This window comes from Orycteropus afer, unplaced genomic scaffold, assembly GCF_000298275.1.
Source record: "Orycteropus afer afer isolate SDZICR_OR568_19922 unplaced genomic scaffold, OryAfe1.0 scaffold00392, whole genome shotgun sequence".
NCBI lineage: Eukaryota > Metazoa > Chordata > Mammalia > Tubulidentata > Orycteropodidae > Orycteropus > Orycteropus afer.
This window is the reverse complement of record NW_006921979.1, coordinates 2,192,031-2,217,143: the sequence shown is the minus strand read 5'-3', so window position 1 is coordinate 2,217,143 and position 25,113 is coordinate 2,192,031.

The following is a 25,113-nucleotide window of genomic DNA, read 5'->3' as shown; positions in this document are numbered from 1 at the left end:
ATATATATATATAAGCTTCATTGATTTTGCTTCTCTAGATGACCCAGCCTAAGACAGAGCTTATGAAAGAGTTTAGCATGGGTTATGAATTTTATCTCAGAGGTTCTAGTTGAGACCTAAAGCACAAATTGAAGTTAGCCAAAATGTGAAAGGTAGGGAAGAGAGTGATGCAGAAGTAGCATGTTTGAAGGCTCAGAGGCAAAAAGCAAGGGCAGCCTGATTTAGACATTGAAAGACGTGCTAGCATGTTTGATGAAAAACCATCAAAGAGAAATGAGGTTGGAAGGATGAGCAGAACCAGACCTAAGCACTTAAAACCAGGTTAGAATTTAAGACTCATTTCCAAAGACAATGAGAAGTCATTTGTGAACGTTAAACAGAAGAATAACAGGATTAAATGGAGGAAAAAAAAAATCACTCTAACTAGGTTGGATGCGGGGATTATTGTCAGAGAACTGGCCAGTGATCCTATGGCAGATGATAGTGGGTCATGGAGAGAACTGAGAGGGTTCAAGAGATATTTAGGAGGTTGAATAATCAAGAATTGTTAATTACTCAGACTGTCTGGAGGTAAAGGAAAAAGAAAAGGTAAGTAATATTAGTTTTTTTTTAAAAAAAAAATGAATTGGATGCTTATAGAGAGACAGTCATTTAACCTATATATTATTATACCTATAATTCTTAAATGAGTCCCATAGGTAGGTGTTCTTTCCATTTTACAGATAAATAATATGCATCTCAGAGAGGTAAAGTAACTTGTCCAAGAAAACATAGATAATAAGTGACAGAGCTCGGATTTAAATTCAGGTGAGTTCCAGTCTCTTTTCAGTCTACAAGCTACCTTGTAAAAGTTGAAGTACAAAGGGGAGAGATTCTATCGAGACTCAGTTTTCACCCCTTGACACCTTATAACATCTTTGCCACCTTTTCTTATTTCAGTTCCTCATGTAGTTGCGAAAACTCATTTTATGTATTTATTTTAAAAGTATGGATTTTCTCTTAAAGGTTGGTCTAACCCCAGACAATGCTAGTGAATACCTAGTTAACTACTTTTAAAATCAATATTCTTGGTGTTGAATAACTGATCAAAATAATTGTGGAGGACTTTTGATTTATTGTGCATACTTTCTGAATACTCTATTATTTCCATTCTCTTGAAACTTCCAGGGCCAAAGTAATTAGAATGTTGGCTGGGTCTCATTTCCCTTCTTCATACAAAAACCAAATACTTTATTTCTCACTTTGCTCAAGTTACAAAAAGCCTTTCTCAATTTACACAATACTGGCTAGTCAACATTGAGAAATTACAATTAAACAACTGATTGTTCAAACATGTGATGAAATGCAGTCTTATTTGCAGAGATTGAATTGTTCCTCCTTTGATTTCCTCTTTCTACAAAGCATTCTGATTTCAGTTCTGTGTAAAGTATGATCTTTTAGGTTAAGGTTCTATATAATCATTTCATTTGTTTCAATGTAACCGCATATTTGTTAAATTCCTTTTATTGAACCAGAAATCTGTGATCTCAACTGTAAATAAGTTATAATAACATCACACAATGTTGAGGGAGAGTGGTAGAAATTGTTGCAAATAAGGGAATGCAACCATATACTTGACTTGTTTTTCCCCCTTAACAAAGGAAATCACATTATTGTTGCCTTTGGCAATCAAATAAGATAATATATTTAGCTTCTTATTAACAATAATTAATATGTACAAATGTAATTGGAAATGATGCTGTTCTTTCTTTTGGTATCACTTCAAAGTTGTTTTGGATGTAGCCACAGCATCTTAGTACCCTCCACCCCATGATCAATAGCATGCCTCTGTGAGGTGGCTGTTCATGGCAATGGACACAGTCTATTTTCAACTCAGTCAAGTTGGAGCTGAACCCACAAACAGTGCCGTTTATATAAGTATGTTGCAATAAAGCCAGCCTGGCCCAAAGATGATGAGGACTGGTATCAGCATATTTAATAAATATCATATAAAATAAATATCAGCATATTTATTTTAGAAAATAGTCTTCTTGACTGCTGATTCAAAATGATGTTCAGCTAAAGAATAAACCCAAACCCAAACCCAAACCCACTGCTGTTGAGTGGATTCCAACTCATAGTGACCCTTAAGGACAGAGTAGAACTGTCCACAGGGTTTCCAAGACTGTAAATCTTTATGGATCAAACTGCCACATCTTTCTCCTATAGAGTGGCTGGTGGTTTTTGCCTTAGTAGTCAAAGATTTAGCCACTGTGCCAAGAGTAACTTAGAAAATTAGGAATGTTGTTACACAAATAATTGGATGATCAAGTTTAACTTGCTTTTAAAAAAATAAAAGTGGATGTTTAAATGTCTAGGAAGGATATTTTAAATTTTTCTCTAAAAGTACACTGTATTAAAGTTTATACCCACATGCATATGATTACTAATTTTTGTGAAAAATAATGGTAATAAAATAAACCTAAACAGAGAAAAACTACGTTCAAAATATCTTCCTTATGTCAGGAATCCAATCTTCCTTATGTAAGGAATTTAATCACACAATTTAATCCCTTATGTAAGGAATTCATGTTATATCAAATATCCTTCCTCTACTGTGGCATGTGAAATCTGGTTCAGACCTGTATGTCATAACTGAGTATTGATACGTCTTTCTTCTCCCTTTTTTAAAAAAATTTTTTATTGTGCTTTTGAGTGCAAATATACAAAGCAAATGTGTTTTACAGTCAACAGTTCATGCACATTTGATTTCATGGCCCCTCCTTGTGACCTTCTTAACTATGCATTCTTGTTTGTCCAGCATTCCCGCTATGTGAATGCTGCCCCTCCGGTGTTTCATGGCTGATTAATCTAAAGGGTGTATCTCCCTAGAGTAGGTGGGTGCACTGCCCTGGGGTAGGTGTTCTGCATGTAGGTCTTTCTACTCTTCAGCTGAGAGCCATTGGAAGACCTGAAGGGTAAACCGGGGCCACAGTCTCAGGGGTTCCACCATTCTCTATCTGACAAGTAATTCTGGTCCTTTTTATGTTTTTGAATTTTGTTTCACATTTTTCCTCCCACTCTATTCAGGATCTCCAGTTTTGATCCTGGTATGGTTTTCTAACTAGTCTCCTTAACTCCAACTTCTTTCTACTTCTGCCCACCCTGCACCCAATTCATGCCAACCTTGTATTCAGAAGAGTTGGTGTTAAAAACAAAACAAAACAAAACAAAACCCTCATTTATCAATTACAAGTCAGCTATGACTTTATTATTGTTTGCTGTCATGTTGCTATTACATTTGTCATCATGAGCTATTAGAGGGCTTACACTCCTTTAAGGCTTCTCTTCTGCCTTCCCAGTGAAAAACACATTCACTTATACATTGTAGACCCTGAACAACATTGGTAAGTTCATTGAATAAAAGTTGTATTCCACCAACAATGAAGGTGTTACTCTCCTTTCTTAATCACATGTGTTTAAATAGGATACTGACATTACCAATAATGCAATGAAATAAGCAAACTCACAATTAAAAACCAACCACAAACTACAAAAGGATGTACCTCTTGAACATTCAAAATGAGTTACAAAAGATAGCTTAGAATTTTATAAAAAGGGAAAGATAATAATTACTTTAATAAAGAGTTAACTCAGCCTTCTGCAGTAATTTAGAAATAAGACAATATATTGGAGACACCCCATCATGTCAATGTAGGTAAAAACTATTTGAAGGTATGATTTACCACTTCATTTAAAGTTAGCAAGGGAAAAAAAAAATGCTGTTTTAATTGCCAAGAAACTATATATGAATACTTTTATTTGGAAACAAGTTCTGTTTAACATTTGGCCATAATATTTAGGGATTTATCCATTCACTAGTTCAATAAATAATAAAAGTTGATTGAGTATCTACTATATAAGAGGCATTATATTTGTGCTGAAGACATCAAGATGAAAAAGCATACTTGTTTTCTTCTAGAGGGCTTGCAAACCAACAATTTCAAATCTGGCATAATAGCTGTTCTCAAGTTCGACTGTGCAAAGTACTGAAGAAGTGTGGAGGGTGCCTGAAGTCAGTCTGGGAAAGACAGTGAAGGCTTCACAGCATTTCTACTGAACAAGAATTAGAAGAATAGATTTTTGTCTGGAGGGTAAGTCGGGCTAGGGGACTTGTGGTAGAAACTTCTAGTGCTCACTTATGTCTGTTCTCTTCCAGGCACAGGAGAAGATTATACTTCCCTACTCTATTGTAATTAGGCAGGCTATGTACTAAGTACAGCCAACGAGCTATGGGTAGAAATTACATGTGTAGAGATTGATTGCTGGTGTGAACCTGTCTAGTTCTCTTTCCCTGCCTTGGCAGGGATGAGATTGTATTTTGCAGAAGGTGGTGGAGCATCTGTCAGCATGGGCCCCCGAGTGACTAAGCAGAGTAGAGCCATTTGCTGGACCATAATAGACAATGTGACATAAACAAAAAAGAAATAATTGGGTTAAGCCAATGAAATTTGGGAATTACTTTGTTATTTCAATATTCTAGATAGAGGCAAAAGCATATTAAAAAATAAATGAGGGAAGAGAATAGGCAAATCTCCTGTGCAGAAAAATTTTAAATAATTTATGAAGATACTCTGCCTTCAGTGATATGGAACATAACTCTCCACTCCCTAAGTGTTGGTTATGTATAGTGACTTCCTTCCAAAGACTCCAGTATAGAAAGGGGGGTAAAGGGAATAACCTTATGGTGGAAAAATCTGACAAACACTCCCTCAGACAAGGGATCAAGGTTGACATCAGTAGTGATAAGTCATATCGATTGCGTGTACCCTTAAAATGATGTGATAGAATGGCATTTTATTTCTGTGGTCTTGATCCCTGAAACACGTAACCCCAGTCTAATCATGAGAAAAATGTCAGCTAAATCCAAATTGAGGATCCATTCTACAAAATACCTGATCAGTACTCCTCAAAACTGTCAACCTCATCAAAAACAAGGGAAGTCTGAGAAAATGATACAGTGAAGAAGAGTCTATGGACACATGATGCTAAAGGTAATGTGGTACCCTGGATAAGATCCTGGAACAGAACAAGTTCAATAGATAAAAACTAAGGAAATCCGAACAAAGTACAACTTCGGCTAATAATAATACATCAGTATAGGCTCATCAGTTGTAACAAATGTACCATACTGATGTAAGATGTTAAAAATAAGGGAAACTAGGGATATGGATCATATGGGAATTCTCTGTATTATCACCATTTTTCTTTTCTGTAAATCTAAAACTGTTCTAAAATTAAAAGTTTACTAAAAATTAGAAGAGGTATGAGAAAGAACATAGTGTGTTATGGAAACTTCCTTTGATGTAGGGAGAGGAAGTGAGGAGTTTGGCTAAACAGACAAAAGGATTTTTATGCTACTCAAAGGAGATTCAATTTTAATACTATGAACTAGATGAGATATCTCTAAAAGATCTATAAATTTAAGGCTTCAGGGGTGCCGCAACCTCTGAAATTATGTAAAATCATTTTTCATGTATGTTTATGTATACATTTTTCTCAGAAGAACATCAAATCTTTTTTTATTTTTTCTCAGTGGGAAAAGCACCTAAAATATATTATTAATAATTTCTGAGAGCAATGTATAATCTCTGAAGAATTCTGAGCAAGATAAATAACTGATTATATATTTTTTGTGTGTGTTATAAAAAGATCACTTCTCAGGAATGCATAGGAAAGAAAGACAAAGGTAAAAGGTAACCACAGGGAGGAAGTGGGAAGAGAGCTGATACATTATGGGGATTGCAATAAATGTCATGAAACAAAATGGGTATGAACTGTTGTATGGAAAATAAATTTGCTCTGTAAACTTCCACTCAAGTTGCAATTAAAAGGGCGGGGGGTGGGGGGGGAGCAAAGAAAGAAAAAGGCACAGCTTAGCAGCAGAGGGAACAACATTACCAGGTAGATGTACCGCAGGAGAACCCTCCTTTCAAAGCTATGGTGCTTCACTTCCTACTCAACGGGTCACTCACCAGGCTAATTGGTGACATTTACTGCACCCTGCCAGTCTTCTCTCAAAGCCCCAGCCAAGAGTCATGCCTCTTAAGAACCCTGAGTATGTATAAACCAAAAAACCAAACTCACTGCCATGGAGTTGATTCCGACTCATAGCAACCTCCTTGGGTTTCCAAGGCGGTATCTCTACAGAAGTAGATTGTCCAGTCTTCCTTCGGAGGAGTGGCTGGTGGGTTTGAACCACCAGCTTTCTGGTTAGCAGTCAAATGCCTTAGACACTACGCCCCAGAGCTCCCTGAGTATGTATGGGATACAGAAAAAGTAGGGAGTGGCCAGTGTTGCTGGAAGGGAAAGCTGGGGCCTGGAGCTAAGAGCATAGAGAAGAAATCAATATCCTGGGCTGGAGGAGAGAGGTTGGATTCTCACCCTGTGTTGTGGTAAGTTTATGTGTCAACTTGGCTAGGCCTGGTTGAGTGGCTGGGCAGCTGGATGTAGTATTCCCCATGATGAGACTGGTAATCAACTCCATGGTGGAATCTACTGTGAGCAGGTGAGTAGCTGCCTTTGGGTATGTAGTCTGCTTCCCATATATAAGAAAAACCTTGAACCCTGAATGTAGCCATGTTATTGTTTAGCAGCCTGCCATGCTCTGCCAACTTTGGAACTTTCAACAGACTTAAATTAATGGCCTGCCATTTTATTTGTCGACCTTGGGCTTGTTAGGCTCAGCAGCCAGTAGCTGCCTGAGTGAAGAGATGCCTCTAGCTTCAGTGGGCTGGGAACAAGAGGCAAAGCTGAAGCCCAAGGTCAAGGAGATTTCACACAGTCCCTGGAGCCTGGCACTTTGACCTCGGACTTCTAGCCTTCTGAACTGTAAGAGAATAAACTCCTGTTTGTTCAAGCCATCCCATTTGTGGTATATTCCTGTCAGAGTGGTACTAGATAACCAGAACGCCCAGGGTATAAGAAGCTAAGATAGCTGCATGCAAAAAAGTCTCATCCAAGAAAGGAAGAATATGGAAGCCCCCAGAACCTTGACTAGGTGTAAAGACATGGAGACACTCTGGGCCTGGAGTGATGAGACAATTACACATTGTCCCACTACACTGGAACCTCCTCTATCATGGCCCAGCATGATTTCATGGGAAATTTGGTTTAATGGTGGTTGGAATCCATATAAGGACCCAATTCCATACAGTTGCTCCAAAAATAGCCCCTCAGAACCAGTGAGAACACAGTAAGAAAGGTGACCAGACTTGTTCAGAAGTTTCTGGGAATTTGGGGTGTGAGGCGGAGGGAACAAAAGCCCCATGATCCCATAGGGAAGGTCATAGGGCAGCCAGGAACCCAGAAGGTTATACTGCACCACGGAGAAGATGCTGAACATTTACTTGTGCAAGAACTTGAGCCAAGTTGCAAGTTCTTTCCTCCTCTTTGAGAGCCCCCTACTCATATACCAAAAAAAAATCACTTCTCGGTAGTATAGACTAAAGTGATTGTGTGTATGTGTGTGTGTGTGTGTGTGCGCACGTGTGTGTTTGGAGAGGAGAGGCAGGAATTAAAAGCAAGGTGATAGGACAGTACCTTCAAATGCTTTTGATTATGATCCATGTCGTAGGGGATGGAAATAATCCCATGAATCATCTTACCCCATTGCCATTTTCCTGAGGAAAAGGCACTGAGTAATTAGAGTGAAAGGAGCCCTGGTGGTACAGTGGTTGAAACACTTGGCTGGTAACCAAATGGTTGGTGATTCAAACTTACCAGCTGCTCCAAAAGAGAAAGATGTGGCATTCTGCTTCCATAAAGATTTACAACCTTGGGGACTCAATGGGCAGTTCTACCCTGTTCTATCCTGTGGCTGTGAGTCATAATCGATTTGATGGCAATGGGTATTTTTTGTTTGTTTGTTAATTAGGATGAAATGCCACTTGTTTTGGTGACCTAGTGCCACTCTGACAGGAATATACCACACATGGGATGGCTTGAAAAAACAGGAGTTTATTCTCTTACAGTTTTAAGGGCTAGAAGTCCAAGTTCAAAGTGCTAGGCTCTAGGGGCTGGGTAAAAGCTACTCAACTTTGGGCTTCAGCTCTGCCTTCTGCTCCTGGCCCACTGAAGGTGGAAACTTTTCTTCACTCAGCTGCTGGCTGCTGAGGCTGACAACCCAAGATTAACAAATAAAAAGACACAGTCCTAATCTTACCCAATCTTACCAAACAACAAGGCAGACCACTAATTCAAATCTAGAAAAAGTCCCAAGATCAGCAGGGCATGGCAGGCTGCTGGCCAATGACTTGGCTTTGTGGATTCAAAGCCAAGGGTTCAAGTGTGCCAAAAAGCTAGAAAACATTCCCAAAGCTGCTTCTTATATATAGGAAGCAGACCACATCCTAAAGCAGCTATTCAGTTGCTCATGGAGTTGATTGCTAGTCTCATCATGGGGAATAACCACTACCAGCTGCCCAGTCACTCAAAACCAGGCCCAGCCAAGATGACATATAACCTTAACTACCATAGTTCCACCCCTCATCAACTTGGCACCTATACAAATCTCCTTCACTGGGTGGCTCCAGTCCCCTAGTTCATCTGAGTGGAGACCTCACCCCCTTGGCCTGGTGGGCCCCATTCCTCTACCTGTTGGGCATGGCAGCCCTGCCCCTTCACTTCTGGACAGCAGCTATGGCCCCATCCCACTGGCCCACATAAACAGCAGCCCCACACTGCAGAACCAAGTTGGTGAAGTTCTGACCCTTTGAAACCTACGGGGCTATGGTGGTTCCACCCCCAAAGCCATGGTCCTACCCTTGAGGCTGAGGCAGCTCTACTCCCTGTGTCCTTGGTCCCTCTGCTTTTGCCAGTGAATGCCTGAGAGCAACCCACTCAGCCAGGAATCTTCCTGTCCAAAAAGCACTCAACTCTTTTGCTCCATGGGCTAGCCAACCTGCTACTCCATTTCATGCCTATCTCTTCTACCAATTAATGCTTAAAGGCAACCTACTCCTCCAAGAAGCCCCTTACACAATGGCACACAGATTTCTCCTCCATGGGCTGGTAAGGCTGTTGCTGTCTCAAACTGGTCTCTAGGTTCTGCTGCTGCCATCTCTCATACGGCATAACAGGGTCTCTCTGCCAGGGTCTCACGTCAAGGATGCACTCCACTCCTGTTTCCACATTTTAGGTATCTGTCAGAGTAGCACCCCACTCTTGGAACCATATTCTGTTTTGGTGACCTAGTGCTGCTCTGACAGGAATATACCACAAATGGGATGACTTGAACAAACAGAAGTTTATTTTCTTACAGTTTTGGAGGCAAGAAGTCCAAGTTCAAAGTGCTGGGCTCTAGAGGCTGGGTAAAACCCCCTCAACTTTGGGCTTCAGCTCTGCCTGCTACTCTTAGCCCACTGAAGCTGGAGGCTTTTCTTCACTCAGGCAGCTGCTGGCTGCTGAGGCTGACAACCCTAGGTTGACAAGTAAACAGGCACAGTCCCAATATTACCAAACACAATAGGTCGCTAATTCAAACCCAGAAAAAGTTTAAAGATTGGCAAAGCATGGCAGGCTGCTGAACAATGACTTGACTACACGCAGGGTTCAAGCATGCCAAAAAGCTAGAGACCATTCCCAAAGCTGCTTCTTATATACGGGAAGCAGACCACATCCCTAAAGCAGCTACTCAGCTGCTTGTGGTAGATCCCACCATGGAGCTGATTGCTAGTCTCATCATGGGGAATAACTACCACCAGCTGCCCAGCCACTCAACCAGGCCCAGCCAAGTTGACATATAACCTTAACTACCACACCACTCTTTCTTTTTACCATCAAAATTTAGTGTGCTTTTTTTTAACATTTACTTCAACATCAGGGTTATGAATGATTAATGTTGAACCAAATGCATATATGACTTTAAGTACACCCTCTGATAAAAATCCACATTAACAGGATGTTATGTTTAAAAAGTAAAAAGCTGAAACTGAAAATAAAGGCATTGATAAAATGGCAACCTTTCTGAAAATTAGGGGAATCCCAGCTGTTTATGTACAGCAGACATTGCATCCAGCCAGACTTAGTAGAATGCTAGTCATCAGGAAACCCTATGAAAGTGGTTGTTTCAGTTTATTAATACAAAATTTCACTAATCCTTAGTAACTCTCTTAGCTGGTTACTGGTAACTGATTATATGTATATGAAAATGAAAATATATGGAATTGTGCATCATTAATCCATAACAAAGACAGAAAATACTTTCATTTTTCTATAAATTCCTGGTCCGTAGGGAGCTGTGGTGGTATAGTGCCTAAGGCATTTGACTGCTAACAAGAAGCCTGGCAGTTCAAATCTACCAGCTACTCCTTGGAAGGAAGATTGGGCAATCTACTTCTGCAGTGATACCGCCTCTGAAACCCAAAGAGGGGTCACTATGAGTCGGATCTGACTTGACGGCAGTGAGTTTGGTTTGGTTTTGGTTTATTGGGAGGACTATGGACTACAAATCACTCTGTGAAACTGCTGTTGCGATCCTCCAGAGAAAGGATGAGAGGCCCAGCTAGGAAAGGAAGGAGTGTGAAAAGAGGAGGGGGCCAAATCAATAGATTTTTCAGTTGCTTGGATAGTGAGGTATAAAGCAAAGAGAAAAATCTAGCTTAATTTTAGGGGTTCTCGTGGGCCAATAAAGGAACACTACTGGCACAGAGTTCAGCTGCTCATCCAAAGTTAGAAGTTTGAACCCACTAGCCGCTCCACAGGAGAAAGCTGTCAGTCTGCTTCTGCAAAGATTACAACCTTGGAAACCCTTTGGGGGCAGTTCTTTGTTCTATAGGGTTGCTATGAGTCAGAATTGCCTCAACTGCAGTGGGTTTGGTTTTAGCAGGCCAATTATGGGGAATGCAGGATGGAGAACAAACTTGAAGGGAGGACAGCATGGGTAGGAAAAGGTAAGTGCAGTTTTGGATATGTTCTATTTGAGGTCCCCAATGGAGATGACTGGTAGGCAGCAGGATCCAGAAGTCCTTCATATCGGGGGAAAAGGCCTGAGCTGGAGCTTTACATTTCTAACTTAGAAAAGTGAAACATTCATATAATAGTTTGATTCCTTTTGAATTTACAACCATAGGAATTTCATTAAAAAAAAAAAAAATTCTTATATGACTTTGAAATAACTGCAGACTACTAGTTTTTGAGGGGGGAAGAAGGAGAGTCAGAGGCAAATAAGAATCCCTGAAAACCAGCAAAACCAAACCAAACCACCAAACCCACTGCCTTCAAGTCGATTGCAATTCATTGAGACCCCCATTGGGTTTCTGAGGCAGTAAATCTTTACAGAAGCACATTGCCCAGTCTTGCTTCTGCTGAGTGGCTGGTGAGTTTGAACCAGCAACCTCTGGTTAGCAGTCAGATGCCTTAGGCACTGTGCTACCAGAGCTCCTTGAAATACAGCAAAGTATAACTATATATGTACAATTAGGAATGGCTGGTGAATGAATTTTCTACTGCCCGATTCCTTGAAATTATGTCCTCCACACCTTGTCTTTCTTTCTCCCTACTAGTATTTCCCTCTTTAAATCATGGATTTGTTATTGTCGTTTTCTCTCTCACTATTAATTGATATTTAACTTCTGTGCAGTAATGTCCATAAATCTTAAGTGTATGGCTGAAGGAATTTCCTGGTGGTACAGATAGCTATGTGCTGGCAGTTCCAACCACCCTGAGGCACCCTAGAAGAAAGATCGGGAGATGTGCTTCCAAAGGTCACACCGCAAAAACCCTATGGAGCACAGTTCTGCTCTGTACACAAGGGGTCAGCGTGAGTTGAAATCAACTTGATTGCAACTGGTTTGGTTTTGGTTTGTGTAATCATATGGCATATATAAACATATAGAATATTTCCAGCAATCCAGAAGATTCCCTTATGCCCCCTTCTAATCAACACTTTTCCAAAGGAAGCCATTATTTTGGCCTCTATCACCATATACTATTTTTGATGTTTTGAGCCTCCTAAAAATGGAATCAGAGGGTATATTTCCTCTGTATCTGGCTCATCTCATTCAACATTGTCTCTGAGATTCATCAAAGTGTGTTGTCACTTTGTAGCAGTAGTTCATTCCCCCCCCCCCCCGTGTATTATTCCTTCATATGGCAACACCACAATTTACCCATTCTACTATTGATGGATTTTTTTTTTTTTTAGTTTTGTGAATAAGAATAAAGTTGCTATGGATATTCTTGTACATGTCTCTTGGTACACATATGTACTCACTGCTGTTGAGTATAATCCACAAGATGGAAATTGTTGGGTCATAGGATACGTATTTGTTTAGCTTTAGGAAATTTTGATCGTTTTCCAAGATACTTGTGCATTTTAGACTACATTAGCAATGATGTAAGTTCTAGTTTCTCCACTTCCTTAGTATTACTAGTACTTTCAATTGTAGCCAATTTGGTGGATAGAAAGTGATATCTCATTCTAAAAAAAAGTTTTGTTGAATTATAATATGTATACAATAAGGTACACATATTTACAAATTTTGACACATGTATGTATACCCATGAAACCATCACCACAATCAAGACAGTGAAAGTTTCTTGTGTCACTTTGCAATGGCTTCCTCTCCCATCCTCCCCTCCCCATTCTCAAGAAACCATTGAACCACTTTCTGCCACTAAAGATTATGTTGCATTTTGTAGAAAACCAAAAACCAAACCCGCTACCATCGAGTCAGATCCAACTCATAGCAACCCCTCCTTGGGTTTCCAAGGCTGTATTGTAGAGTTTTATATAAATGAGTTCATACAGTATGTACTGTGTTGTCTGGTTTCTTTCACTAGGCATAATTATCTTGAGATCCAGCCATATCATTGCATGTATTAATAGTCCATTTTTTAATTTCTGAGTACCATTCCATTAGGAGCTCTGGTGGCATAGTGCTTAAGACATTTGACTGCTAACCAGAAGGCTGGAGGTTCAAACCACCAGCCACTCCTCTGACAGAAGACTGAGCAATCTACTTCCATAGTGATATGGCTTCGGAAACCCAAGGAGGGTTGCTGTGAGTCGGATCTGACTTGAGGGCAGTGCGTTTGGTTTTCTGGTTTCGTCTGGGTAAGGTTGGTATCCTCACCCTTATTAAGAGGGAGCCCCTTCCAGAGTCCTTTGAGGGAGCAGGACTAGGGAACAAGCGTAGTCTGGAGGAGGTGAGAGGAGTAACCCCAGCTTTGTTGAGGATGGGCATTCTTGTTTCCAGGGCTGGGAGAAACGGAGTCCCAATCTGATGCCCCATTGGAATCAGCGATGGGTCTCCCTGAATCAGCATCCTTGCAACAGAGAAGACAGAAAATCTATCCCCCCTCACTAAACTGCCCGGATTAGGAGCATGCTCCAGCAACAACTGCGACAGGCAGTTGAATAGAAGGCGTTTTATTGGTCTCTCCTTTGTTGACTTTGTTTTTGCTTCTTATCTCCCTGCATAATTAAAAGAGAAGCTCTTTCTTGTCAGAAATATATTTAACGTAGGGGAGATCATTGATCATTTTTACAACTTTTTTTACAGCCGGTGGTTTCTGGCTCTTGTGTCAAAATTTCTAGTTCTTTCCCATTTGTAAAAGGTTAGAAACATTTGTTTATATGGTTCTCTATCACTTTTATAAATTATCTCATTTTCATCACCCTTTATTATTTTTAAGCAATCTATAGAAGTGGAGTCATCCTCACTCCATTTTTCAACTTCTCACTGGTCTTAATCTTTATACCATCCTACCTTCCAAAAGTAGTACATATCAGGGATATCAAAGCAAAACCAAACTCACTGCCATCGAGTCAATTCTGACTCATAGTGACCCCTTTGGGATTGAGGCAGTAAATCTTTACAGAAGTAGATTGCCCAGGCTTCCTTCCTTGGAGCAGCTGGTGAGTTTGAACTGCCACCCTGGTTAGCAGTCAAATGCTAACATCAGAGCTCATTTTATCAGGGATAAATGCTACATTAAAAGTTTGGTAACAAAAAATAGACTTTAATATCTTGGCACAGGAATGTCAATATATTTGTAATAGAACATTTTGTTTGACTTCAGGCAAAGGAAGCAGCACATATAAAGACATGAAGACTTCAAAGAGTTTGACCCATTTAGGGAAGATTTTCACCCAGCCTCTGTCTTGCTTTTTTGTTTTTATAAAGAATGTCTTTCAAATAATCAAAACCAAAACCAAACTCACTGCCATCGAGTCGATTCTGACTCATAGTGACCCCCACTGGGTTTCCAAGGCTGTGAGTCTTTAGAGAAGCAGACTGATTCATCTTTCTAATGTGGAGCAGCTGGTGGGTTCAATCTGCCAACCTTTTGGTTAGAAGCCAAATGCCTTAACCACTACACCATCAAAGCTCCCTTTTCAAATAACAATAGTTCTTAATTTTTATGACATACAATTTATCAATTTTTCTTTTATGGTTTGTGCTTTCTGTGCCCTTTTTAAGAAATTTATGCTCATCCCACAGTTTCAGAGATTCTTTTCCTGTATTTTCTTCTAGACAGTTTATGGTTTTAGCTTTTGTATTTCAGTCTAGGATCTACCTTGAGTTAATTTTCATGTATGGTTTGAGGAGAGGTTCAAGATTTACTTTTTTTCCATAAAGATATCCAGTTACACTGGCCCCATTTGTTTAAAAGATTCTCCTGTCCTCATTGAATTTCTTTGGCACCTTTGTCAAAAAGCAATTGACCATATGTAAGTGTGGATCTATTTCTGAATATACTGTTCCATTGATCTACATGTCTATCCTTATGCTATTATCACACTATCTGATTACTATAGCATTAGAGTAAGCCTTAAATCAGGTAGTGCGGTTTCCCAGTTGTTCATTGACTGGAATTGTGTTATACTCTATACGTGCACAGTTTGATATTCAACAAAGACTCAAGAAGCTTAGGGGGCAGTGAGTTCATGTTAGTGGGGGAAGAACAATTTGGAAAAGGAGGGCAAGAATGGTTGCATAACTTTAAGAATATACTCAGTGTCACTGAATTGTACATGTAGAAATTGTTGAATTAATGTATGTTTTGCTGTGTAGACTTTTCCAGCAAAATAATAATTAAAAAAAGAACGCAAGGAGCTCATTATGCAGATTTCTGTAACTCTTTTTCTAGGTTTATCACTCTCCTCTCCGAAACTTTGCTCTGCTAATTCTAGCTGCCTCAGTCTCCCTGACCACTAATTTGTCTCAACTCTGCTTGGGATCCCTCTACCTGCTCAGTATCCAGAATATGCCTCTGGGCCAAAAACTGGGTCCATACAGGTCCACCTCACCTATTTCCTTGTCTACTCTACACAGGATCACAGTCCTGGGCTGCCTGTTGTCTAATGTCATAAAATAATCTTAAAAAATATATTTTGTCCAGTTTTCTAGGTTTTTAATGGAAGGAAGATGAGTCCATAACCTGTTATTCCATGATGGCCAAAACCATATTGACTATTCTTGCCTTAAACTGACTAGACAGGCTGAATGATCAGATATGTCTAGGCAAAAGCAATTATACCCATGACCATATATAAGTCTAGTAGATGATATTTCTTTCTTTTGTTCTTTTAATTTTTGTTGTGATTTGGGTAAAAGTTTACAGAGCAAATTAATTTTCCATACAGCATTTCATACACATTTTGTTTCATGACATTGACTGTAGGCAGACAAAATTTGCATATACGTTATTTGTATGTGCAGTAAGAATGTCCATATGAATTGAACTAACTGGGGGCAAAGCTATGATAACTTCTTAGCCACAGCCAACCACTCTGAGGGAGTGAGTTGTTGGACCTGTGAACTTGGAACCATGGTTGTGGGGGACATCAAACTCAATTGGTATAACATACTATACAAAACATTGTTTCACATCTTACTTTAGTGAGTAGCAACTGTGGTCTTAAAAGCTTACAAGCTGTCATTTAGATGCAACAATTAGTCTCTCCTCATCTGGAGCAAAGAAGAATGAAGAAAATCAAAGACACATGGAAACAATTAGTCCAAGGGACTAGTGGGAATATGTGAGCCTCAGCCTACATGACCATGAGACCAGAACCAGATGGTGCCCAGCTACCACTGTCAACCATTTGGAAAAGGATCAGTGCAGGAGATCCTGGATAGAGTGGGAGAAAAACGTGGAACAAAATTTAAAATCATAATAAAGACCAGGCTTACTGGTCTAATAGAACTTGGTGAAACTCCTGAGACTATGGCCCCTAGTTACCCTTCAGGCCTGGAATTGAACTTAACTTCCGTGGCTTCCAGGCAAACAATAGACAGGCATATAGGGTGAACTTTTACACCAGGTAGATACAGTCTTTAGAACAATCAATCACGGGAGATCAGAAGGGTAGTATTTGCACAGAGAGATAGCTCAGGGGGCATGAATGCATAGGAAAGAAGGACTCAAGGAAGAGGTAAGAACAGGGAAGAAATGAGAAGACACCTGTTACATTGTGGGGATTGCAGTCAATGTCATGAGACAAAATGTGTATGAATTGCTGTGTGGAAAACAAATTTGCTCTGTAAACTTTCACCCAAACCACCCACACACACACACACACACAAACTGACTGTATGAGGAGCCATTTCAGAGCCATCAACATATAGGTAGCAGCTGAAAATATTGAAGTAAATGGGGTCATCCAGAGTGTAGAAAGTTAGAAGAGAGCCAAAGCTGGGAAGTGAGTCAGATAGTTAAAGTAGTAGTTAGAAAAGCCTGCAGGGGCTTGGTTATTTTTGTTTCTTTTTTTTAAGATGAGAGAAAAAATTAAAGCATATGAGTGAAAGACTTCTTTCCAAGCTTCAAAAGCTGATCTGAGCATATAATTGAAATTTTAATGAGAGTTTGAATATTGCTCAATACTACTCACAGATGTGCATTTGTTTTGGTTCCAGTGTTTGTTTTTTAAAATTTCAGTTAGTCCCCAAAATTTAAAAATGAGATTTCATATAAAAATCTGAAATTTCTTGCTTCTCTCAAAAAGCTGGAATATGCAACCTTCCTGAGCCTTCATTTCCTCAAGGCACAAGGCAGCTGGCATGAGGCACCACTAAGTCCTTCAGCTTGAACTTGTGCTCTCTTGTTTGGCCCAGTCATCTTCACTCCTAACTGGCTGTTGCTCTCATTATATCACCTATTTGACTCATGAAGGCATTTGGATTTGTTATCCCCTCTCTTAATAAAGTTATCTACTAAGTAGTTTAAGACCTTTTTAGAAGTCATTAAGGCTGTTAACAAATGTTCCAATTGTCCTCTCTCCTCCAGGACTGTGGCAGAATTGCACTTCCCACCCACCTTGAATTTGGCATAGCTATGTGTGGGAGGTAGAATAATGACTTCCAAAATATGTCCATGTCCTACTTCTCAGAGCCTGTGAGTATGGTATATTACATGGCAAGTGGGAATTACGGTACTAATCAGCTGACCTTAATATAAGGAGATGATCTTGTTTTATACAAATGGGCTCAAAGTAATCACAAGAGTCCTTAAATATGGAAGAGGAAAGCTGAAGAGTTAGTGTCAGAGTGATGCAATGTGAGAAAGAATTGATTGGCTATTACTGCCTTTGGAGATGGAGTGGGACTATGAACCAAGGACTGAGTGAAGCCTCTAGAATCTGGAAAAGGCAAGAAAACAAATTCTCTCCTTGAACCTCTAGAAAGAAATGCAGCCCCAACAATACTTTGATTTTAGCCAAGAGAGAACAATTTCAGACTTCTGACCTCTAGAACTGTAAGTAATAAATTTGTGTTGTTGTAAGCTACTGAATTTGTTATTTTTTTATAGCAGTAATAGTAAACTAGTATACCATGTAATTTATTTTAATGAAAGACGAGCATGACATTTAATTGCCAATTTGAGACACTACTATACTCCCTTTGTAAACTGTGTATTATGGAAATGGAACTTCCATTAGGCTTGAATTCCTGAATAAAGAACAACAATCCATTACAGATTTAATACCAAAAAAAAAAAACCCATCCCACTGCCATCAGTTGATTCCAACTCACAGTGACCCTATGGGACAGTGTAGAACTTACCTTATAGGGTTTCCAAAGCTGTAAATCTTTACAGAAGTAGATAACCTCATCTTTCTCCTGTGGAGTAGCTAGTGAGTTTGAACCTCTGACCTTTTGTTTAGCAGCAAAATGCTTTAACCACTGCACCTCCAGGGCTCCCATGGGTTTAATAGGAATAAGAAAAAAACCTTTGTTTTTTTAAGCTACTGCGATTTGGGGATTGTTTGTTATTGCAGCATAAGCTCACCCATCCTGACTGACATAAGCCTCTAAAAAAGAAAGTCATACAATCAAACTATTATTTTCACCATATAAATAAGGAGAGATGGTTGTTGTTTCAGCTGCTGGTAAATCCTCAGTACAAGGATTATTCAATCAATTATTCATATCAATTTCTTATACCAATATAGACTAATGTGTGTGTGTGTGTGTGTGTGTGTGTATATATGTATATATAATATATATTTTATACTTAAAATATTATATATTAGCTCATGAAAACTCTTGAATGTGTTTGAATTTGTATCTTTGAGCATATGTATAATGTTAAGGCTAAATTACCAAAATTGTAGTTGGACTAAAAAGTTTCAGATAAACACATACATGCACATATGTACATGTATAATATTTATATATTTATAGATAAAAGTATACATATGTATCATTTTATATATATTGTATATTTACACATAGATTACATATGTTATTATTGTTAGTTGCCTTTGAGTCAATTTGACTCTTGGTGACCCTCTGTGTGCAGAGCAGAATTATTCCATAGAGTTTCCTAGGCTGTGACATTTTGCAAACAGATTGCTAGGGCTGTCTTCTAAAGTGTCTCTGAGTGGGTTAAAATTGCCAACATTTTGGCTAACAGGTGAGCACTTCAGTGCTTGTACTATCCAGGGATTCCTTATAGTACTTATAAATAATTATATATATTATATATTTCTCCAAAGTAATATATGCTAGAAATAATTCAACAAATGTACAAATGCATTGGGGAAAAGAAAAAAAGATAATAGTCTTCCTGACCCCTCTCTAATCTCATTCCCCTAAAATAACTGATATAATAGTTTGGTATCATTCTAACCTTTATTCTGACATGTATACTGTGGTAGTTAAGTTTGTGTGTCAACTTGGCTGGGCCTGGTTGAGTGGCTGGGCAGCTGGATGTAGTATTCCCCATGATGAGACTGGTAATCGACTCCATGGTGGACTCTACTGTGAGCAGCTGAGTAGCTGCTTTAGGGATGTGGTCTGCTTCCTGTATATAAGGAGCAGACTTGGGGAATGGTCTCTAGCTTATGGCACACTTGAATCCTGCATGTAGCTGTGTCATTGTTCAGCAGCCTGCCATGCTATGCTGAACTTGGGAATTTCAATGGGCTTGAATTAATGGCCTGCTGTGTGGTTTGGTAACATTGGGACTGTGCCTTTTTACTTGTCAACCTTGGGCTTGTCAGCCTCAGCAGCCAGCAGCTGTCTGAGTGAAGAAAAGCCTCTAGCTCCAGTGGGCCAGGAGCAGGGGTCAGAGCTAAAGCCCAAAGTTGAGGGGTTTCACCCAGCCCCTAGAGCCTGGCACTTTGAACTTGGACTTAAAGCCTCCAAACTATAAGAGAATAAACTTCTGTTTGTCAAGCCATCCAATTTGTGGTATATTCTTGTCAGAGCTGCACTAGGTAACCAGAACATATACCCACTGCCACTGAGTCAATTCTGACTCATAGCAGCCCTCTTTGGGTTTCTGAGGTGGTAAATATTTATGGAAGTAGATTGCCCTATCTTCCTTCTGCAGAGCGGCTAGTGGGTTTGAACCGCTAACTCTCTGGTTAGCAAATGCCTTAGGCACTGTGCCAACAGAGTGCCTTTCCAACAGGTATTGTTGTTGTTGTTGTTACGTGCCGTCGAGTCAGACCTGACTCATAGCGACCCCTCCTTGGGTTTCCGAGGCAGTATCACTACGGAAGTAGATTGCCCCATCTTCCTTCCGAGGAGTGGCTGGTGGGTTTGAACCACCAGCCTTCTGGATAGCAGTCAAGTGCCTTAGGCACTATGCTACCAGAGCTCCTTCCAACAGGTATAGGTAAACACAAATACACATTTTTTAGTCTTTTGTTTTCCTTTTTGCACAACAGAGATCAAATAAATATATTTCATAAACTGTTAAAAGATCTGGCTAGCCTGTTTAGACTAAAGGTTGTACATATTGTTTTGTTTGTAATTCTTTAAAAAACAAGAGATATTACTTACATTGGATGAGTTTGCAGACTGGCTGAATATCTTCAGAACTCTTGAAGTCATAAGGATTTTACAGAGCACAAGAAGGCTACGTTGACTTGGATTATACATAAACTGAATACAAATGCAATAGACCAAAGTCTTGAAAAACAGATAAAAAGGAACATTCAGTACTATTCTGAACAATAATAGTTGTGGTTACTCTGAGTTTTTAAGCAAAATAGAATTTCCTTTCAGAAGTCATAATAAACAATGACATTCTGAAATAACAAAGATTTTATAAGAGCTTTTAATCCATGAGCACTTGGAAAACTATTAAAATGAAAAAGGTAAATTCAAAATTTATCCAAAAGAGTTCATGAAGAATTAATCAAAACAATGGAAAAATATGTAAAGTTAAGTGGTAAAAAAATAAACGAGACACCAAATAATAGTTCATTGTTGAAGATTTTACGTCAGATATATAAAACACTGATCCATTTGTGGTAATTGTGAAATACAGGTATAATTGAAAACCCCGTGAAACTTTTAGCTTTCTTTTCAAAGAATATCTAGCTGTGGCTTTATTCAAGAAATGAAGGAAGTTCAGGAGGATTTTAACCTTCTGTTGAATGACATTTGCGGTCAGTTCTGTGACAACATAGCTGTTATGAAAAGTGTAAATAAAGCACCCCTTAAAAACATAAATAAGTGCACAATATGGGTTCTGTCCAGTTAGTTTCCTTAATCTCTCTGGAGGATATCTGCTTCCTTAATACCTGGACTTGTTGGCTTTGACTCAATATTTTACAATCATGATCTCTGTTCTTTTCAGATTCATCTTGAGACAAAATATTTTAAAAACACACTTTAATTTGGATGTCTGGCCATTATAAAGCTGTTCAAACTTTGCAACCCAGGGTCAAAAATATTTTAAGGCCTCTACAATCTAGAGACAATACAGGGACTTGAAGAGAAATCTAATCATAAAAAAGATGGAACAAGTTTATGCTAAAATTAATATAGGTCAAATATGCCATTAGTTGTTTAAACAATTATAAGCTTACAGGAAATTTGAAATAATATTATGAATAACTGCTGCCCCCCCCCCAAAATAATTTAGAATGAATTGCTGAACTGATAACCATCACTCTTAAATATTTCAGGTATATTTCCTAAAATCAAGGACGTTTTCCCACATAACCACAATCAAAATAAAAAAATTAACATTGATACTTTACTACCATCTGATCCTCAAACCCCATTAAACTTTTGCTAATTATCCCAATAATGTCTTTTAGAGCAAAAAGATCCAGTTTAGAATCATTCATTGACTTTGCCATGTCTCTGTAATCCTTTTGAGGCTGGAACAATTCCTTGGTGTTCTTGACTTTCATGACCTTGACAATTTGGAAGATCATGGCCAGTTGTTCTATAGAAATGTGCCTCATTTTGCATTTGTCTGATTTTTCCTCACCTCTCGATTCAGGTTATGCATCTTTAATGGCAATGTTACAGATATTAGACTGTGATCTTCTCAATGCACAGTTTCTATTTACCCCATCGCTGATGACATTCACTTTGAACACTTGGTTAGGATGATGTTTGCAAGGTGGCTACACTGCAAAAATTCATCTTTTCCCCTCTACAGTTAGCAAGTACTTTGTGGGGAGACCCTTGAAACTATGCAAATAATCCTTTTCCTCATTAAGCCTTCAATTAATTAATTAGCATCTGTATGGGCTCATTGAGTCTCATTTTTGTGATGTTAAAAATCTCTTGTTGTTTTTATGTGCCGTGGAGCCATACCCGACTCATAGCGACCCCTCCTTGGGTTTCCGAGGCACTATCACTACGGAAGTAGATTGCCCCAACTTCCTTCAGAGGAGTGGCTGGTGGGTTTGAACCACCAGGCTTCTGGTTAGCAGTCAAGTGCCTTAGCCACTATGCTACCAGAGCTCCCCCCCCAAAAAAAATCTCTTACTATCACACTTTTTTGTTGCCCCCGTTGAGCCAGAGGCACACATTCTAGCTGGCTTTGGGTCCTTTTGACAGGTCTTCATCTTCATCATTCTTTGAGCACCTTCTTGGCAATCCATACAAAATGTTCCATTCTTATCATTCACTTTTCTTGCACCTGTCCCCCAAATCAGCCATTCCTCTTTGCAGACCTGATTCCCTTTGGAAGCCCAGACCTGAATGCTAGGTATGCTCATTGATACTGAGGTGTCACTGCTCCCAGGAACTCTCAATGGGCAGAACTAGAACATATATATATATATGTATGCATGTACATAAAACTCCAAAACAAAGCTACAGGGTTCACTCTAATTTTCACCTTTTCTTTATTTTTAAATCCCTTCTCAGACAGTGACAAACTTGTCTTACATTTTCTTTTTTCCTCTTTAATCAGTTCTCTCGCCCATATAACCAATTTCCCATCTCTGCTGCCACCCTCTTACTCACACAGACATCTCCTCTCCCTGCTTGAACTCTGACACCCCACACCAGCCACCCCAGCACTCACCCTGCTTAGCCGCTGGGTTGCCCCCGTGTGGGCATCCTCAGGACTGTGCTCTGACATCCAACGCTGGGTTGCTCTGGCGCCATCATCTCCTCACCCCAGTCAGGCTGTGGCAGTTCATGACAGGTCGTTCTTCACAGTATTAAAGCGCTGACTCCCTACACCATGATGCCCTCCATCATGGACCCTGTCTCATTCCGCTTGGTTTTAACAACCCACAAGGCTGCTCCTCAAGTGGATATCTGATTACTCTGCTTGGGCTATGACAACTTATTCTCCTTCCCACTTGCATATCAGGATATCCCTTCTACATAAACTCACTTTCGAGTCAGATCCGACTCACAGCGACCCCTCCTTGGGTTTCCGAGGCGGTATCACTACGGAAGTAGATTGCCCGGTCTTCCTTCCAAGGAATGGCTGGGAGATCTGAACCTCCAGCCTTCTGGTTAGCAAATGCCTTAGGTTCTACGCCACCAGACCTTCTCCTCTTCCACATAAAGGCCCTCCTCATTCCATTTGGACTCCGATAACCTATGCAATGCTGCCCCCACGTGGGCAGTCTCATCACCCGGGTTGGGCTCTGACGCCACACACTGGGCCAGCTTCTTGCATGGCCTCCCTCTTCATCTTGCTCAGGCGAGGCCAACCAGGCCATCGTTATGTGGAGATAGTCACTCCACTTGCTAAGGCTTTGACACTGCTACCCCACGGCTATCTATGAGGACATCCTCTTTGCCCTGCTCGAGTTGACATCCCACACCAGGCCATGCCACTGAGCAGACGCTCTTTTCAATCCTCTCAGGCTCTGACATGCCATGCTAGGCTGCCCTTTTGCTCCACATAGACACACTTCTCACATTGTTTGAGCCGATATACCACTGGGGGTACCACTTCCCCCAAACACACCATTAGTGCAGACTTTGCCCACCTAATGGCTTTTAGACTAAATTGTTCAGGAATAAAAGCAACAACAAAGAGAAAAAGGAAGAAGAGATAAAAAAAATGCCACTTTATCTGAAAATTGAAGAGATTTTGGAAAGTTTCAATAAAAATAAGAAATTACAGACACTTGATTTGGACATTTACAAGAGTACTTTATTTTGTTGTCTTTTATTTATTAAATTTTTGCTAGCCCTCAACATGGAGAAACAGAGACTGGATTTAACTTCACATCTGAAACAACCAGGGGAGGAGGGGAAGACAAAATACATGAAATAAGAATTTCCAAGGCTGGACATCAGGCACTGAAAGACAGTGATCCCTGAAAAGTAGAAAATAAGTTAGATAAGCCCTGTGGTTGTCCAGCTTTCTGCTCTGAGCAAGGTTCAAGATTGCAGTCCAGGGAAGGTCAACTAAGGCAGAGCCTAGTGGACTTCCTGAGTTGAGGAGATGGTGCGCAGAGTCTGGGGAGACCAAGGCAGTTAGAGAGCATAGAGCAGAATACCAGGGAGAGGAAAGCGACATAGAGATAGGACTCAAGATCTATCAAGGATCTCCTTGAGTACTCATCAGAATATTGATCAGTATATAAATATGAGAAAACTACCCAAGGCTGGGGAAAGACCTAGTTGAAAGAATTACAGGCAACAGTGCCTGTTCCTATGAGCCAGACTGGAAAAACACACCAGACTGGAAAAACACACAATTCATGGGGCACTGGGTAGAGTACTCAGAGAGGTCTTGCCAGAGTAGTGGGGGAATAATTAGTCATAGACTAAAGGACTGTTACATATTCACCTAACAAATAATAAAAGCATGACCAGAAAAAGGTCACATCTAAGCAATTTAACAAAGCTCAAGAGCATTTCTTGAGCAGTTTCTCAACGTTGGTACTATTGACATTTGGGATAGCCAATTCTTTGTTGTGAGGGGCTATCCTGGGCATTGTAGGGTGTGTAGCAGCTTTGGCTTTCACCCACTAGATGCCAGAAACATCCCTACCTCACTTCCTTTTCCAACAGTTATGACAACCAATAAAGTCTCTAGATATTGCCAAACGTGGGGGCAAAATTGTTCCCAGCTGAGAATCTCTAATATAGCCAATACTAACAAGGTAAAATTCACAATGTCTGCATTCCAAGTAAAGATTACTAGGCATACAAAGAAGCAGGAAAACATAGTTCATAATGAGGGGAAGAAAGGCATATGAGGCAAAGGGCTTCCTCCTTGGAGCCCTCAACTCCAATTTGTCCCTTCAACTCTGTGCATCTGTTAAAAACTCTGTTCAGCTTCTAGACCACTTAGCCTCCACTTTTAGAATTGGCAGTGAGAGGTGGCCTCATATACCAGACCCCTACCTCTGGGCTTCTCACCTTTCCTAGATATTGACCCTAAAATTCCTCA